Source organism: Euprymna scolopes, chromosome 6 (genome assembly GCF_053919585.1).
Source record: "Euprymna scolopes isolate OS-2025 chromosome 6, ASM5391958v1, whole genome shotgun sequence".
Classification (NCBI taxonomy): Eukaryota; Metazoa; Mollusca; class Cephalopoda; order Sepiida; family Sepiolidae; genus Euprymna; species Euprymna scolopes.
The window spans coordinates 86,960,599-86,973,360 of NC_136487.1; the positions used below are offsets into that span (position 1 = coordinate 86,960,599).

The 12,762-nt window shown below is 33.7% G+C and overlaps 1 long non-coding RNA gene across 1 annotated transcript; it reads left to right on the plus strand.

Moving 5' to 3' along the window:
* Positions 1–478: 478 nt before the first annotated feature.
* Positions 479–11,592, plus strand: LOC145278321 (uncharacterized). The gene is made up of 2 exons (XR_013868358.1): positions 479–827; positions 11,172–11,592. It is a non-coding gene; the product is annotated as an uncharacterized LOC145278321 (long non-coding RNA).
* Positions 11,593–12,762: the final 1,170 nt, after the last annotated feature.

Below are 12,762 nucleotides of genomic sequence, written 5' to 3' on the forward strand. Positions count from 1 at the left end.
TTGTGTGAAATTTCAAAAAAATCGATCCAGATGTTTCGGAGTCCATACGAAATGAACTCATACAGACACAGACACAGACACACAAAGTGCCTTTTATATATATAATTGGAAATTGTTTATGTAAGTTTATTTCGCCCGTTTATACATTTTGGTTCATAAAAGTTTCTGACTTTTTTTATTAAACATTTATTTTTATTAATCTCTAAAATTTGTACAATTAAATGGTTTGTAAAAGAATCTGCCAAGTCAAAAGCAAATGCTTATTATTTTGTTTACATAATTCAATTAAATGTAAAAGAAACAGAAACTGATGCTAAGCCAAAATGTGTCCTTTTGGTTGTTTCTAATTCTGGGGTGCTTCAAGTACAATTGATCCAAAAGAACTTCGAGCGAAAAAAAAAAAAGAGCCTTTTGTGATACTTCATTAAAAGAGTAGTATAGAATAATCCAAACTACATCTTGAGGAATATAATGTGGCGGTAGAGAGAGTCACGCATTTACTGCTTCAACTCTATTCATTTCGTTATATAATTTTTACATAAGCTGTTCCTATTTACAATGCCTCCCCACGGGACAGAGTTAGACACCGGGGTCGTTTTTTAACGTGGAGAAAAGGAACAAAATAAAAATCGTCTCAGTCGTGACAGAGAACAAGAAATTGAAGTGCAGCGAGCAGCACTGCAGCAGTGCTGCACTGCAGCAGTGCAGCATATAAGCTGTTGATCGTCAATTCTCCCAGGCAGATTGCTTTTTGGTTACAGTTGGTGTTAACGAAAAATTGACGAATTTCGAAACATGCCTCTGGCTAATGAGAGTCTTTGTCTAAAGTAAGTTCAATATATGTTTGGCTTCGTGTGTGTTTGTGTGTGTGTGTGTGTGTGTGTGTGTGTGTGTGTGTGTGTGTGTGTGATGTACGTATATAGTGATAAGAAATTGTCCCTGAGCGTTTGGATCGAGAATATTAACGAGAAGGAATACATTTTCGAAATCGTAGTATAATAAATAAGTTATTGTCGCGTTGTTTAAAACCAATTCCTAACGGTCAAATTGTACCAAGGATTATAGCGTTCACCTCAATCCAACAGATAAAACATTGATTGACACACAATCGTTTAGCGTTCAATTATTGCTTCCGGTAATTTCCCCCCATTTTTTTTTTTTTTTTAATTGTTATGATTTTTAAACGCTAATTATTTGCAGGTTATTAAAACGAAATTTGTAAAATATAACTTTTTTTGGTACTTGTTAAAATAGAATAGACAGATCGATTTTTAAATGTGTGGGTTTAAGCTAAAACAACAGTACTTACTTAATTGTCATGTCGAAAATAGTAATATATCCAAAAATTACGAAAATTCATCGAGTAGAACTGCTATTGCGTTTTTAGTAAAAAAAAAAAAAAGAAGCCTCGCTATGTTCTAAAACAAAATCTTAGCCATTAAAATCGCGAAAAGGGAGATAAGTATATCCTCTGTATTCGCAATATTCCAGGTGGTCACATCTAGGGAAAATGCCATTTTGCCCAATTTTTCGTAAAATTACTTTTAACTATAAATAACCTCTCTTCTTCTTCAGTTGTATTTTGTTGAACTCGATAATCTTTCTGTCAAACTCGGGGATCTTTCTGTCGAACTCGTGAATCTGCATGGAATTTTGAACGGAACCCTTTATTTAATCTATGTATATTGGATAAAGTACTTGGTAAAATTCAGTTGTAAGTGACACTCTCCTGGGGTTAAAAGTTCGATCCTCAATGCGGATGACACTCAAAACGCAATAGTGAATTACTTAGGACATGTGCCACCAAGATGGAACAAGAGCATGCTACTCCAATGGATTGAATAAAGGGTTTCGTTTGAAATTCCGGGTTCGACAGAAAGATTACCGAGTTCGACAAAATACACCTGAAGAAGGCCAGAGGTTACATCAACCAAAAAGGTTTTGTGAATAACACTCAAAATGAGAACAGTAGTCCGAAGAATCCAAATAATCCTCCTTTCAAAAATTCAGAAACATAATATAAATGATGTCATCGCATATTTATCAAGGCAAGCCACTTCCTCTTTTGAAAGTCATCTGCATTAATATTACCCTTGGAAAAAGTTCAATTCTCACACGTGAGAATGTGATAACAAATCGAGGATAAGCTCTAAAACAGAATATGGCGATAGTTTATTTTCGAGAAGTAATATGACAAGTGTGTACAATATTTAAAGCCATTTTACACGGTGAACAACAAACGGACGAGGAAAAAGTCAGCTGTACAGAAAAGGAGATTTGTGAAAAACGTGCTACGCGAAAACTTATCTGGGGTGGAAAGTTCAAATAACAGGTGGCATGTGTGCATCTGCATCTCTCAATTTTGGCAGCTTGAAAATCCCGTCTCGGATTTATGACAAATAGTCTTCAGTTCAGATCAGTAATGGAAGGCAGGGAACTGGGTTTCAGTGACTGCCGTCTCGGGCATGTATCACCGAGCCTCAGCCGCATCCTGCTGCAGGATCCAAAAGGGCGAAAAAGAAAGACAGAGCACACCACACTCATGTGAGGGTTTTTATATAAACCATCTCACGCAACCCCTAAAGCAGCAGGAACCGGAAATCTTGCCAGCCAAAAAGGTCAAGGAAATGAATCATCAATGAGGAAGAAGTGGGGGGGGGGGCATAAATTCTAATACTAAACAGTGTACCATAATCTGAATAATTTTTGCGGTAATATCATCGATTGGATCCGTGTTTATTACGTAATTTAGTAACCTTTTTTTTATCGACAAATGCACTTTTTTTCCATTACCTTAAATTTCGTTCAATTTATTATATGTGGAAATCCATATTTTTTATAACAATGTTAAGTAAACATTCATTTATTTCATTTTCAATGTATTTAATTTATTTTAATTTTTTATATTAAAGAATTAAAACAAAGCTTTTACTGTCAGTATTAATTATTTATGTAAATAAACATATTTAATTTATTTTAAAATATTACATTTATAGCAAAAAAACTATAAATAAACATTTTTAATTTCTTTTAAAAATATTACATTCATAGCAAAAAAACTATAAATAAACATATTTAATTTATTTTAAAAATATTATATTTATAACCAAAAAAAATCTGTAAATAAACATATTTAACTTGAAAAATATATTTGTAACAAAAACTGTAAAAAAAAAATGTAATTTATTTTAAAATATTGTATTTATAACAAAAAAAATTAATTAAATATATTTCAATGAAATTAATCAGTTTTCAGATATTCTTATGTATCAACTTATATTTTCGTCGCGGTCTTCAGATTAGGCTACACACCATTTAATGCGGATGAGTTTCCAAAAAGGAAGTTGCATGTCTAAGTAAACATACGATAACACCATGTCGATGAATTACTTGTTCCTTACCCTCTAAAATTTAATTACGCAGGGTTGAAAGTGTTGGAGCATTTCGTTCTCCACACAAAATTCATTTTATTACTGAACAAGAGTGTTATGGCGGCCATTTTGTTTTCTCAGCTTTTCTGCTGACACGTCGTATTACTTAAAACAAACACCTGCTCTCCGACAATTGTATAGATTATTTCATATTTGTAACTTTATCGCAGACTGAATCAATAATGTACAACGTTTTAAGCATTTCTACATTCAAAATAGACGTTTAGATTGCATTTCTTCACAATTACGCTGCAATAACAATAATCTAAGGGAACAAATTTATTATTCACTTCATAATCGTGGACTGCTGCTTCCCGACGAAAAGAAAGAATGTCAAAAAGGGAAAAAGGAACACATGACCTATCATAGATAGACCAAAGGATCTCGAAGGAGGTAAAACGTAGAAAAAAAAACTTGGATCGACTACAAGAAAGCGCATGGCAGAATCCCGCAAGCATGGATAATAGAATGTCTGAGAATGTACAAAATACCAAGCAAGGTGATTAACTTAATAGAAAATGCAATGAAAATATGGAGACTTGAACTGACAGCTGATGTACAATACATAACTGAAATTAAAATACAAAGAGCTATCTTCCAAAGTGATTGCCTATCACCACTATTGTTTATCATAATCATGATGCTCCTTATCAATATACAAAGAAAATGCCAAACCGGATACAAGTTCACTAATTCAGATGAAAGAATGAACCACCTAATGTACATGGATGATCTGAAGCTGTTTACAAAAAACAAAAAAGGAATTAGACACTAATAAACACACCCAGAATCTTTAGCCAGGATATATATATATATATATATATATATATATATATATATATATATATATATATATATATATATATATATATATATATATATACACACAAATGGAATTCGGTATGGAAAAGTGCGCATTGCTGATCATGAGAAGGGGAGAATTAGAAGCAACGGAAGGTATGATACTACCCAACCAAATGGAGATGAGGGCACTAGGTGAACATGATAGCTACAAATATTTGGGCGTTCTGGAAGCAAACACCATCGAAGCAACAGAAATGAAAGAGAAGATTGAAAAGGAATACCTCAGAAGAACAAGAAAACTCTTTGAAACTAAACTATATAGTAGAAACCTAATTAAAGACATAAACATATGGGCTATGTTTTTAGGACAAATTTTGCGAATTTAACCTTTTTAAAGCAGTTTAACCTTTTTTTTTAATTTCGCTTTCTCTAATTATTTTGTATACATATTTATGGTTATCTGCAAGTTTCATCACCCGACATTTACAAAGGGTTTGCCTCGACGATTTTCTTCTTTTTTTTAAATACCCATTCTTCAAGTTGTGTCACCCGACATTTAAAATCTAAGGGCAATGAATATGCGCTAGAGTACCAACTAAAGACTTACCTTTAAAAAGTTGATGTTTAGGGGTATTCGAGTCTGTATTTCATATTGTTTTCACTGGTCACCATGTTTACTTTCGCATGCACGCATGAAAACAAACATGGCGACCAATGAAAATAATACGGAATACAGACTTGAATACCTCAAAAATCAGCTTTTTAAATTTTAGTCTTTTCTTTTTTAATTTACTACATCTCCAGCAAAGTTTATCAATATTTGCTCTGGAATACTTTTGTATGGACATGGCATACCCACATAAACACAACTTGTTCTGTGCAATTAATCTTTTAGATTGAGCATATTGTAAAGTTGTATGCATGAGGCAAATCTGAAGCCAATTTCTAAAAAAAAAGACCAAAAAGAATTTTTGAAGGCCAAACTGCTTTTAAAAAGGCTAAAATTTGGCCTAAAAATATTGAGTGGTTCTAAAATGGCTGATCAATAAAACATTAGATTAGAAACTGAGCTTCCGGTCAAATATTCAGATATTAACTTATAAAAAAGTTTTTTTAATAATCTCGTAGACTAGTGTCCATTCGATAATAATCCACTGAAAAAAATTGAGAAAAAAAAGACGAAAATACAGAGGGAGGTACCATTTCCATATGTGTACCTTTAGTTACATTACTGGTAGTTTGAAATCAATAAATATTCATTATTTAATCATTAATACGAGCCATGGAAAATTAAGTTTGGAACAAAACAAAAAATAAAAACAATAAAAAAGATTTGCTTGGGGCATCAGAAAATGGATACAAATTTATCCGATTCTGATAGCTTAAGAGTTCTGATTTTTATTCCCAATTCTAATTAATCACTCCAGCACTACTTATTACATAACATTTTTGAAACTACATGATGTAGGATAAGCTGATGTACCTATTTCTAGAATAATGGACTTACCCATAGACTATTTATATAGTTACAGTTAACACGTTATTGGGCAGCGATTAGTTAAAGCTATGGCCCCAGAATCATGATACCTACTTCTGTAACATACTTATGTTAATGCAGAATTTTTTTTTTTTTTTTTTTAATTATACCATTGTGTTTGTATTGATTATTGCCGTACTTGATTATTACAACATTAATGACGAGGATTTTGAAACTTACACTACAACAACGTTACGCTCTACAATTTCTTGGCCTTCGGGACAAGATCAAAGTGTAGTGTCTGTTCTTCAGATGCTGCACTTCTGTTTCTTGTTCTCTTTCGGTGGAGGAGGAATCCTTCACGTCTGAGACAATTTTTATTTTTGTACCTTTTCTCCACGTTAAAAAACGACCCTGGTGTCTAACTCTGTCCCGTGGGGAGGCATAGTAAATAGGTACAACAACGTTACAATAGCACAAAATGTTCAATACGTTGATGTTTAAGGCACTTCACAAACCTTATTTCTGGAGCTTTGTGCACGTAAATCTCAAATATAATAAAACGTTTTATGCTGCCATAGTTTTAATACAAGCATGACGACACTCTCAATATACAACTCAAATAAGTGAAACAGAATAAAAAGTTTTTGTTTTTTTTATTATTAAAATGTGCATAGAATATGAGTCTTTAATACGATGGGAATAATCATATCGTAAATTGGACTACTTAAACAATAATAAGGCGCTTTTTTTTATTCATAGCAGTGTTACTGTTGCATAGACCTACTTACAAATGAACTCTTCCACACTTTATGAAACTGCTACCAATTCGGAGTGAGAGTGAGTGACCATATGTGAGTGACTGAGTTAATCAGAGCAAAATGCAACAGGAAATACTCCCAGCTACCCGATTATCTAAGTACTATATTTTACCAGAAATATAATATTCAACTTGATATCTACGTCCGTGTTATTTTGCCTTAGCCATGGGTCATAACAACTGGCGAACAAGGATTCGATAACTTACGATAAAAACCTGAATATAAAATACCCTATGGTTACTCATAGTATTATCAAAAGGAATTGCAAAAAAAAGAAAGAAAAAAAAAACAGATTCAGATGTCTGATTATTAGAAAAGAAGGAAAATCTTCAAACCTGTATCTCGAAAATACTTACTAAAAAATTGTATGTAAAACCTTTTGCCGTGTTGCAATAATCAAAACACTTTATTGTTTGTTGTTTTTTCCACATGCAGTTATTGTCCAAATGATGAAGACACAATTTGATCATCAACAAAAAACTGGAGACCGCATGCTACAGCAATAACAAATGTTGGAAGAAAAACTGCTTCTTCAATAAAATAAACACGAAGGAAAACAACAATAGCAGAAAGAACAGCAACAACTTTTCTTTCAATTTCAAAAACAGCAAGAATAATTACTTCTTAAAACATTAAGTAAAAATGAAACTAGTGAAAATGACACTGCACTGTCCCACTTTGGTATTACATTGAGACATTTACTTATTTTCCGGATGAAAATAAAATGTTTGAAGCTTTCTAGAGAGGATATACTATAGCAGTAGACTGTGAGGATTGGTCGCACACTAAAAAGGTTTGCCTACTTTTAAGAAAGTTGCAAACATCAAAACATAGTTTGTCAATTATCTACAACCAAAAAAAAAAAAAAAAAAACAAGTGACTTAGAATTCTCTGAAGCAATTAAACTTTTGTCCGAGTTATTTAATCCAACATTATTTCACAAAATATGGAAGTGTTTCTACTTGTCAAAACGAGATGACAAAGATTATCTTACATTCGCATCAATTGTAAATAAACATTGTGATGATTTTCGATTGGAAAGAATTGTCTCTGCAAAAAACTTGGAAATAAATCACAGAGTTTTATCAAGACTAGAAAATGAACTAGATCTCATGCTGCAAAAACTAGCCGAAAATTGCCAGCGGGTAATCAATGTTAAAAGCGATTCTAAAAATATCGAGGAATCTGGTGTATGATATGTTAAAAGAATTAAGTACAAGCCAAAAGATTACTCCCCTGAGAAAGGTAGAAAAAGTAGAGTATGTCTATTCACAAGCAAAAATAGTCGACCCTTTCAAAAACAAAAATCAAATTTATAAGACCAGAGAGAAAAATTCTATTAAATTGTACAAAAGGTGTATGAAAAGTGTATGAAAACATTGAAAAATCAAACTTAATAATGAGTTCTACCTCCACTGATTTTGATGACTTCAAAAATTCTTTGAGCCATGCTAGAAGTAAGGGGTTCCATTAAGGTACGGGGGATCTTGCTCCAGTTCCTGAAGATGGCTTCATAAAGTTCATTTTTTGTCGAATATTGTTTGCCATTTCGATAGACTTCTCTTGTCATCCATCCCCAAATATTTTCAATTGGGTTTAAGTCCAGTGAGCATGTAGGATGTCTGAAGAGATGGACTCCATTTTCTTGTAGAAAGCTCAAGGTCCATGTTGCAGAGTGGATTGCAGCAGTATCCTGTTGGAATAACCGTCCACCCTCACACAAACAATGACCTTCCATCATCAAAGATGCTTTTTGTAGCAGCTGCTGTCTAACGACTCTGCACCACCTGGAGCTCTATCGTCCCTCTGTAAGAAAAGGCACACCATACGATTATGGATCCTCCACCACTATGATGTGTGGAAAAAATTTCAAGGGGCATGTTTTTGTCATGCTAATATTGCTGGAAGTCATCAGGACCATCTAAATTCAATTTTTTTCTCATCAGAAAACAGGACTTTCTTCCACTTCTGAACGTCCCAGATTTGGTATTCATGACCAAATCTTAAGCAGTCCACTTTGTGACGTGGAAGCAATCGAGGAATTTGTTTACGCTTTTTATTTACCATGCCTTTTTGTCGTAAGTGTCGTCTGATGGTTATTGGACTGCAATCAGCATCTGTAACCGCCTTAATTTGACTAGAAGAAAGCCCTCTGTCATTCATAACAACCCGTCTGATTCTCCTACTCAATGCAGGAAAAATTTTGGAGGGCCTACTAAAGGATTTTGCTTTTCCATAATTCTCAGTGTTCTTTAGAAAGTTACAAATAACAGTTTTACTGCGATTTACCTTAGCTGCTATTGCTCATTGTGACAAACCTTGCTCATGGAATCCTAGAATTCGTGAACGCTCAACTTCGATTAGTATTTTTGCTTTAGGCATGGCAACACCTTTACACAGTGATTGCTAATCTCTAACAGAAGTAAAAACATAAAGAATTACCATAAATCTAACAATTTATACCCTTGGTCTTATAATTTTGATCATCTGTAAAAAGCCTAATTTAATAAAAATGCAAATTTATAAAGAAAATTTTTGGAATGTACCTTTTTGTTTCCATAACCTTTTAGATTGTAGTAAAGTAACCTTCAGTCGGAATCTATCCTTAAAAACAGGTTTCCTTTTTAAAATTTTTAAGTGGTCTTAAGTTTTTGATCAGCAGTGTATTATAGAAACAAAAAGAACAATAAAAATAGACTCAGGAAACTTAGATCCAATGAAAAAGCAGATAAGAATCAAAATATGTTGTAGCTAACATCCTAAATAAAACAGTTAAACTCAACTAGATTCTGGTTCAAACCTCTCAATTATTAATTCTCACATGGAGAAAATTAAAAAAAACAATGATGAAAAAGACAGACAAAACTGTCCGTGCAGTAACAGGAGACAAAATCAAATTTGAAGTTAACAATAAATGGCATCACAAAGAAATTAAGTTTTCGTCCATAAAAATTCTGAAAACTTATTTGGAACTGATTGGATGGAGCGGTTTAATTTGTGGGATCAATGAATCAATAATTTTTGTCAAAAGGTGGAAAATATAATGAAACACAATGAATAAAGTGCCTCCCAATTCATCACTGCCGACGGTAAAGTCAAGTAAAACTCCAGATTTTGTTTGTGAATTGTCTGTGAAAAAGATCCGGTGATCTGAAAGCTAAAGAGGTGTTGAACTCATTAGCAGAGCCTTGTCTTTTATGTTTAATGGTAGAAATTTTACAGATTCTAAAAACGACTCGGGAAGTTCACAACTGGATTACATATGCCAAGTGCTAAACGTAAAAAAGTATCTTTTGGACTACAACTTAGTCCAGAGCAATTTAATTGAACTTTACCAATGGCAACACCTGTTAGTAAAAGTGCTATATCTGTCAAAAAAGGTGTTACATCTTTCAGAGGTAGCACTGCTAGTCAAAGGTTATTGCTAAAGAAAAAAGCTCGGCCTTTCGTTTGGGCGATCGGGTTTCAATCCTGGCTGAGGTAGTTGCTTGTCTAGCTGCACTGACAAGCTGTGAAATAGCGAAACAGTACTGTATGTGTATGACTACATTTCATTGAGGAAAATATGAACTCCAACATGTACTGTCAAATACTATAGCAGAACATGATCCCCTCCCTCCAGAAACTGGATCGCAGAGCAGTGTTCCAGCATTATAATGACCCGAAATACACATCCAAGACAACCACTGCTTTACTGAAGAGGCTGAGAGTAAAGGTGATGGACTGGCCAAGCATGTCTCCATACTTGAACCCAATAGAACATCTTTGGGGCACCTCAAGCAGAAGGTGGAAGTGCGCAAAGTCTTAAATATCTGCCAGCTTTGCGAGGTCGTAATTAAAGAGTGGAAGAGCATTCCAGTGGCTAAATGTGAAGTTCTTATAAACTCCATGCCCAGGAGATTAACGGCAGTTTTGGATAAAGATGGTGGACACACAAAATAGTGAAAGTTGACATGTTGTATGTTAATATTGACAACTTTTCTTAGGGGGTGTGCTCACTTTTGTTGCCAGAGATTTAGCTTTTAATGGCTGCATATTGAGTTATTTTGAGGGGAAAATAAATTAATTCTGTTATTTATGCTGCAGACAAATTACTTTTCATTGTGTCAAAAATCATCGTCCCATGAAGAGATATACTTAAATATTTGAAGAAATGTAAGGGTACTCACTTTTGTGATACACTGTATATATATATATATATATATATATATATATATATATATATATATATATATATATATATAGGATTCGTCAAGCTTATGCCTGATGAATCCTAGCGTGGAGGAAATGCGGAATATTCTATGTAGCTTATATATATATATATATATATATATATATATATATATATATATATATATATATATATATATATATGGTCATGGCTGACAGAATAGAAGCACGCTATCCCCATTGATTAAATAAAGGGTTCAGTACAAAATTACATGTTTACATAATGATTTCTGAATTCGACAGAAAAATTCTCGAGTTCGACAAGATACACCTGAAGAAGGCAGAGGTTAGACTAAGAATAACACTACGGATGAGAACAGTAGTTTGAATAATCTAAATTGTACAAATTATCAATCGTCATCTTAAAAATTCAGAAAAATAACAGCATTTTTTTTCTCTTTGTTTCAGTATTTTCTTGTCATACTCTATGCACGTGGATAAATCCTTAAAATCTTATCTCATCCTCCTGACCAAAGCGCCTCACCAGATGCAATAAGACACTTTTAAGAATTACTAAGCATGGTGCCAGAAATATACGTACTGTTAACCAAACACTCTTATACACAAGTTCATACATAGACTCTTGCGCTGGCAAAACAGAAACGCTAATATACACACACGCACACATACATGTACATGCTTATTCCCTCCACACACACACGTAAATATATGTGGCACCAGCCAAAACGAACATGGGTACTCAACTGCTTACATGAAAAACATCTTTCACCCAGAAATGTTCCTTGGACACTCTTTACTCTCATTTTTCACGAATTGTTTATCTTTCATTGTTTTAAAAAGTTGACAATAAAGTTTAATTCATTTTGTATGGATCGACTTTGTTATTCTTTCTATATTGCTTTTCCTCTACATCATCATCATCATCATCATCATCATCACCACCATAACTATCATCAAGGAGGTGACAGTGGCAAAGTGGTTAATGATATGGACTGGCAACCTGGGTATTCCAACTTTGAGTCTAGTTCGTTCCATGGAAACATTTTCACTTAGCGATGTTGGAAACCCTCATGTTGTCCTATTTGTAAGTACCCAATGTCTTTTTAGAAAGAATTCTAACAGGAAAGATATTGGAGAAACGAATGCCAAAAAAAAAATCATCTAACTCATACAAAATGAATGAATGATGTTCAGTAGCAGCAATCATCATCACTACCATCAGCAGCAATCTAACGTCCGTTTTACATGCTGGTATGCATTGAACCACATTTAGAAATCAGCTTCCAATGTAACCTATCTCTGGCCAGGTCTTTATTTATCCTTCTTTCTCTCAAGTCCATTTTCATCATTTCATCTTATGTTTCCTTGCTCTGTGAACTGAACCTACTACCTCAACTGTCCTACATCTATTAACCCAATAACTTTTATCCATTCTTTCAATGTGGTTGTACCATCAAAGTCTCCTGCTCTGCCTGCATATCCTCATACTATCCAGATTTAATTTTCCTCTGAAGTCATCAGAACTAAGCCCGTCTTTAACACTTGCATTACACATCCATCGCATCATCCTCATGTCATTTTCTTCCATGCAATGCATGTCTCTCACTGGCCAAACTCATACTGCTATGACTGAATAAAATATCTCCAGACTGGTGAGTTTTAATTTTTAATATACAAAAAATATCAAACAAAGAAACAACGGGCTGAAAGTTATTAATGAAAAGGATAAATGAATAAACACATCTGCAACCAGACATGCTTAAAAGTCGGTGTCAGAAGGAAGGTGTAAAAATTAATTAGTCAATGAACAATGATAGCATTTTTTTTTTTCATACAAAATGTTGATTATTTCACTTCATGGAAGAGTAACAAAGAGGACGGTTGCTGCTGCTGCTGCTGCTGCTGCTGCTGCTGCTGCTTGAAACGTTGGAAATGGCAACTAAAAGAAAAATAGAGAAATGTTCAGCTCTTTGTGGTTAGCTGAGCATTTTTTTTTATTATGGAAACTGTTTCAGACAAGACAGGAACAGTTCACTTC